Source organism: Notamacropus eugenii, chromosome X, assembly GCF_028372415.1.
Source record: "Notamacropus eugenii isolate mMacEug1 chromosome X, mMacEug1.pri_v2, whole genome shotgun sequence".
Classification (NCBI taxonomy): Eukaryota; Metazoa; Chordata; class Mammalia; order Diprotodontia; family Macropodidae; genus Notamacropus; species Notamacropus eugenii.
In genome coordinates, this window is record NC_092879.1 from 84,137,056 (window position 1) to 84,143,632 (window position 6,577).

Genomic DNA, 6,577 nt, shown 5'->3' on the forward strand with positions numbered 1-6,577 from the left:
GTGTGTGTGTGTGTGTGTGTGTGTGTGTGTGTGTATGCCTCTGCTCCAGCTTTGTAAACTCTTTGTGAGGAGAGTTCATTTCATAATTTGGATTTGTGTCCCCAGTACCTAACAAAGTGCTAGGTACACATAAGGAGTTGCTTGTTGATTGACTGACTGGTACAGTTTCTGTGCTGCTCATACAATTTATGTGGCAGTGCCCATGCTGGCTGCTCTTTCGAAAAGAAGAGCTATGGGTGGTGTCTGAGAATACTCTGCCTCTAGCACTTGCTAAGGGTGTGCTCAAGCCATCTTTAGTGGGATCCTAACTAGGTCACGTTTGCAATGAGCCTTGACTGTTGAGTTAGAAGTGGATAGAGAGAGCCACATAGGAAAGTGTGTTTTAGGGGAAGCAAAACAAGTGAACAAAGTAGTAGAGGTAGAATACGAAAACATTTCCAGAGACCAGCAAGTACTCCAGGTTGACTGGGAATTTAAAGGAAAAAGCTGGAAGGTAAGATGGACAAGTCAGAGCTAGGTCATTGGAGAGCCACTGAAGATCAAAGAGAAAATATTGTGGGACAAAATTTCTAAACACTAAAATACTTTATCAAAGACTCAGCACAACTAAATATAGAGAGAACTACACATAATTATGTGGTGTGTGTGTGTGTGTGTGTGTGTTTGTAGAAATTGAAGTCACACTAGAAAATAGTTCCATTAGCAATTTAAAAACTTTTGAAAAATATTTAATCAACTGGGTCTGAATGACTATATTCTCAGTTTATATAAGCAAATCTCATATAACAACAATAAATACAGGTTGTTAAGGAAAATTGCAACAATGAGTCACCCCTAGTATCGATTGTTGAGGCATCCATAATGAAGGTTATATATCCTATAAATTATGATCTACAAGGTAGAAGACATTTAAAGTTATCTTCATTTTAAAATAGCGTAGGCACAAATGATAATTTTGTTTGAGAAGATACAGGCATTGATTTCCCTCTTGAGGAAACAGACCTACATAGCTGTCTCAAGCCAACTCATCCCTTTATTATTTAATACTTGACTCATCTTGAGTCAGCCAGTTAGAAGTGAGGTACATTAAAAAAGAAGACACTCTTAATGAGCTTATTTTCTCCCTGGCAGCCATTGCTTAGTGGGGAAATTTTCATTCCTAGAAAATGAATATCGGCATATTGACTAGAGATGAGAGTGATGATGGGGGACCTTATTTTTTCTACAGAGAAAATATTAAGAAGGATTTACTATCTAGGAGTTACATAGGACCTAGTGTACTATGAGTAAAGAAAGCTATTTAACCTCTGTGATGAATACTAGCCCATCTCATACCTGTACACAAGCCCAGAAATCCAAAATGAAAAGGATAGTGGTAGAATCTCTGTTTTGTCAGCAAACTGTATTGCCCATAAATTCAATGGCCAGATGACCCAAAACAGTCCAAACTCCTTTGAAAGGACAATATACTTTGAGCATATTCTTTTCAAATTCATATAGAATGGTTTGGTGTCATAGAATTTGGATCCATCATAGTGGAGGTAAGCCTGGAGTCTCAAAGACCCTTCCAATGGATTTAAAACTCAAGTCAGGCCTAGTTCACTGAAAAGATTCTGGGTGCACATGTTCACCAAGGGAATACATATCTGCCATCTAAGGCCCAGCGTAGCTAAACTCAGAGGGACTTGACACCACAGCACTGGCCACTAGGTGCTAATTTTTTGTTAACCCAGGCAGTTCCCACTGGCTGCCTCTCGAGTCATGGAAGGGTTATTATCTATGTCAGTTGAATGCAGACCTTCAGCAATAAAATCACAGACCTTTGGAAGTAGTGGATTTGAAAGGGAGAAGAAGTTTTGTTTCAGACATAAAGAGTTTGTCATGCTTGTGGGATCTCCAGTTTAAAATGACCAACAGACATTTGGTGATGTAGGATGGAGTCCAGGAAAGAGTAAGGGCTACATTTGGGAGTTAACTACATAGAGATGAAAATGAAACCTATGGTTTTCATAAGGTATCTAGGTGGTGCAATGGGTAGAAATATTTAAATCCTGCTTCAGACATTTATTAGTTGTGTGAGCCTGGGCAAGTCACTTAACCTTTGTTTCCTCACCTATAAAATGCGGATAATAATCACACCTATTTTCCAGGATTGTTGTGATGTTCAAATTACGTAATATTTGTAAAGTACTTTGAAAACTGTTCTTCATTTTCAGTCATGTCTAACTCTTCATGACCCCCATTTGGGGTTTTTTTGCCAAAGATTTTGAAGTGGCTTGCCATTTTCTTCTTCAACTCACTTTATACATGAGGAAACTAAGGCAAACAGAGTGAAGTGACTTGCCCAGGGTCACCCAGCTAGGAAGTGTCTGAGACCAGATTTGTACTCATGAACTCGTGAGCATGAGTCTTCCTGACCTCTGGCCCAGCACTGTGCTATTCTGGCTGCCCCGCAAACCTGAGAGTACTTCTATAAATGCTTGTGATGATACTGACGCTGATAATTGGAGCTGATGAGACCAACAAAAGAGCTAGCATAGAGGGAGAAGAGAAGACTGAGGACAGAGCCTTGGGACATACCCACAGTTAATGGGTATGGCTTAGGTGATGATCTAGCGAAGGAGACAGAAGGACCAGTCAGTCAGGTAGTAGAACAACTAAGAGGAAGAAATGCCATGAAAACTCAGGGAGGTAAGAGGATCCTGGAGGAGAGGGTAGTCAACAGTGACACGAATTGCTGAGAAGTCAAGAAGGATGTGGACAAAAAATTCCTTTTGAATTTGGCAGTTAACAGATCATTAGTAATTTTGGAGAGAGCAGTTTCAGTTGAATGAAGAGACCGGAATCCAGCTTGAAGTGCATTTGGAAGACAGGAAGAAAGAGTATAATTGAGTAGTTGATATAATTAAATGAGGGGTTTTTAAGGATATGAGATACTTGGGCACGTTGTTAAACAGCAAAGAAAGAGTCAATAGTCAGTGAGATATTGAACATTTAGGAGGGTAATGATTGCGGTTTGCAACGTCAAGAGAGAGGAAGGGATTTATTCAAAGGTACAAATCAGAGGGGTTGACTTGGATTAAGCGAAGGGCAACCTCCCTAAGAGGCTAAAATTGAGAAGAGAATGGATACAATATCCCAAGGGATACTGAGATGGAGAAAAGGGAGTTCCTAGAGAAGTATCTGAGGAGAGAATGTTCTCCAGAATCTGTGTATACATGAATGTGATGGGATATTATTGTACCATGAGAAACAACAGCTAACAAGACTTTATTTTTTTTATTAATTTATTTGTTTTCAGTTTTCTACAATCACTTCCATAGGTCTTAGATTTTCTCTCCCTCCCCAAGATGGCATGTAATTTTATATGGCTTCTATACGTACATTCTTATTAAGCACATTTTCACATTAGTCATGTTGCATAGAGGAGTTAAAATGAATGGGGGAAACCATGAGAAAAAAGCAAACCAAAACAAAACATAACACAAGAGAAAATATTCTACTTCATTCTGTGTTCCAATTCCATAGTTCTTTCTAGGACTGTATCCCAGAGATCATAAAAATGGGAAAGGCTGCCATATGTACAAAAATATTTATAGCAGCACTCTTTGTGGTGGCCAAGAACTGGAAATTGAGGGGATGCCCATCAATCGGGGAATGGCTGAACAAGTTGTGGCATATGAATGTAATGGAATACTATTGTGCTATAAGAAATGATGAGCAGGGAGACTTCAGAGAGGCCTGGAAGGACCCGTATGAACTGGCGCTAATTGAAACAAGCAGAACCAGGAGAACTTTGTACACAGCAACAACCACAGTGTGCAAGAGTTTTTTCTGGTAGACTTAACTCTTCACAACAATGCAAGGACATAAAACATTCCCAAAGGACTCTTCAGAAGACTTTAGAGAAACAAAGAAAGACTCACACAAACTGATAAAGAGGAAGGAAAGCAGAGATAGTGGAAGAATATACAGAGTGATGACAATAATGGATATGAAAATAATCCAAAGGCAGTCAGACTGATGTATGATCATGACCAATGCTGGAAGTGAGGAAAAGATAATGAAACACAACTCCCTAATTTCACTAGAGAGGTGAAGAAAAGGTCTATGCTGTCAGACACAAGTTGCTCCATTAGTTGATTTTAACTGTTACAAATTTTGCATCTGTGGAAGACTAGGGTGGAAGAAGGGTGTTACAAATAACTGGAATGTGGCAGTACAAAAATTGAAAGGATTCAATACACTTAAAAAGAAATGACATTGGGATAGTTAGATTTTATATAGCACTTACTAGCTAAAAGCTACTTTACATACATTACCTCATTTGATAGCCATCAAAAATCTGGGAAGCAGAGGGAAGTATTGGCTTCATTTTACAGTGGTGAAATCTTAGGTTTAAAGAATTGTGAGACTTGACTAATGTCATACCCTTAGAAGATTTTAGTTAGAACTTCAACCTATGACATTTGACCCAGATTCCATGACCACTTGGTATTTCAAGGACCTCAGGAATCACCACCTCAGGCCCCATTTATTCTTTTCTTTGAGAGTTTAAATAACATGTTATGTTTTTCCCCAGTTACATGTCAAGAAAATTTTAGCATTCATTTTTACAAGATTTTGAGTTTCAAATTTTTCTTCCTTGTCCTTCCACTCCCCTTTCCTGAAAATGATAGAGAGTTTGATAAAGTTTTTACATGTGCTATCATGTAAAACATATTTCCATATTAGTCACAGTTGTGAAAGAAGAAACAGATCAAAGGGGAAAAATAAAGTAAGTGAAAAAAATGCTTTCTTCTGCACTCAAGAGCCCATCAGTTCTTTACCTGGATAGGAACAGCATTTTCCTTCTTGAGTCCTTTGTGCTTGTGTTGGATCATTGTGTTGCTGAGAAGAGCCGAATCATTCATAGCTGATCGTCACACAGTGTTGCTGATATACACTGTGTACAGTGTTTTCCTGGTTCTGCTCCTTTCACTTTGCATTATGCAAGTTCGTAGAAGTCTTTACTGGTTTTTTTTGAAATCTGCCTCTTCATCATTTCTTATTGCATGATACTATTCCATTACATTCATATACCATAGCTTGTTCAGCCATTCCCCAATTGATAGGTATCCCCTCACTTTCCAATATGGAAAGGACTTTATAAATATTTTTGCAGATATAGTTCCTTTCCCTTTTCTGTGATCTCTTTTGGATACAGACTGAGTAGTGCTATTGCTAATGCATGGCTTGGTAGCCCTTTGGGTATAATTCCAAATTACTCCCCAGAATGTTTGGATCAGTTCACAACTCCACCTAAAGTGCATTAGTGTCCCAGTTTTTCCACATCTTCTCCAGCATTTATAACTTTCCTTTTCTGTCAAATTCGCCAATCAGATAGGTAAAAGGTGGCACCTCAGAGTTGTTTGAATTTACATTTCTTGAATCAAAAGTGATTTAGAGCACTTCTTCATATGTCTATTGATAGCTTTGATTTCTTCTGAAAACTGCCTGTTCATATCATCAGTTGGCGATTGACTTGTATCTTGTAAATTTGACTCATTTCTCTATATATTTGATAAATGAGACTTTGATCAGAGACACTTGATATGAAGATTGTTTCCCATCTTTCTTTTTTTTTTTACATTATTTTTTTAAAATTTATTTAACTTTTAACATTCACTTTCACAACATTTTGGGTTCCAAATTTTCACCCCATTTGTCCCCTCCCCCCACCCCAAAACACCGAGCATTCTAATTGCCCCTATTATCAATCTGCCCTCTCTTCTATCATACCTCCCTTCCCTTGTCCCCATCTTCTCTTTTGTCCTGTAGGGCCAGATAACTTTCTATACCCCATTACCTGTATTTCTTGTTTCCTAGTAGCAAGAACAGTACTCGACAGTTGTTCCTAAAACTTTGAGTTCTAACTTCTCTTCATCCCTCCCTCCCCACCCATTCTCTTTGGAAGGCAAGCAATTCAATATAGGCCATATCTGTGTAGTTTTGCAAATGACTTCCATAATAGTCGTGTTGTGTAAGACTAACTGTATTTCCCTCCATCCTATCCTGCCCCCCATTGCTTCTATTCTCTCTTTTGATCCTGTCCCTCCCCAAGAGCGTTGACTTCAAATTGCTCCCTCCTGCCATTGCTCTCCCTTCTATCATCCCCCCACCCTGCTTATCCCCTTATCCCCCACTTTCCTGTATTGTAAGATAGGTTTTCATACCAAAATGAGTGTGCATTTTATTCCTTCCTTTAGTGGAATGGGATGAGAGTAAACTTCATGTTTTTCTCTCACCTCCCCTCTTTTTCCCTCCACTAAAAAGTCCTTTGCCTGCCTCTTTTATGAGAGATCATTTGCCCCATTCCATTTCTCCCTTTCTCCTCCCAATATATTTCTCTCTCACTGCTTAATTTCATTTTTTTAAGATATGATCCCATCCTATTCAATTCACTCTGTGCTGTGTGTGTGTGTGTAATCGCACCCACTACCCAGATACTGAAAAGTTTCAAGAGTTACAAATATTTTCTTTCCATGTAGGAATGTAAACAGTTCAACTTTAGTAAGTCCCTTATGACTTCTCTTTG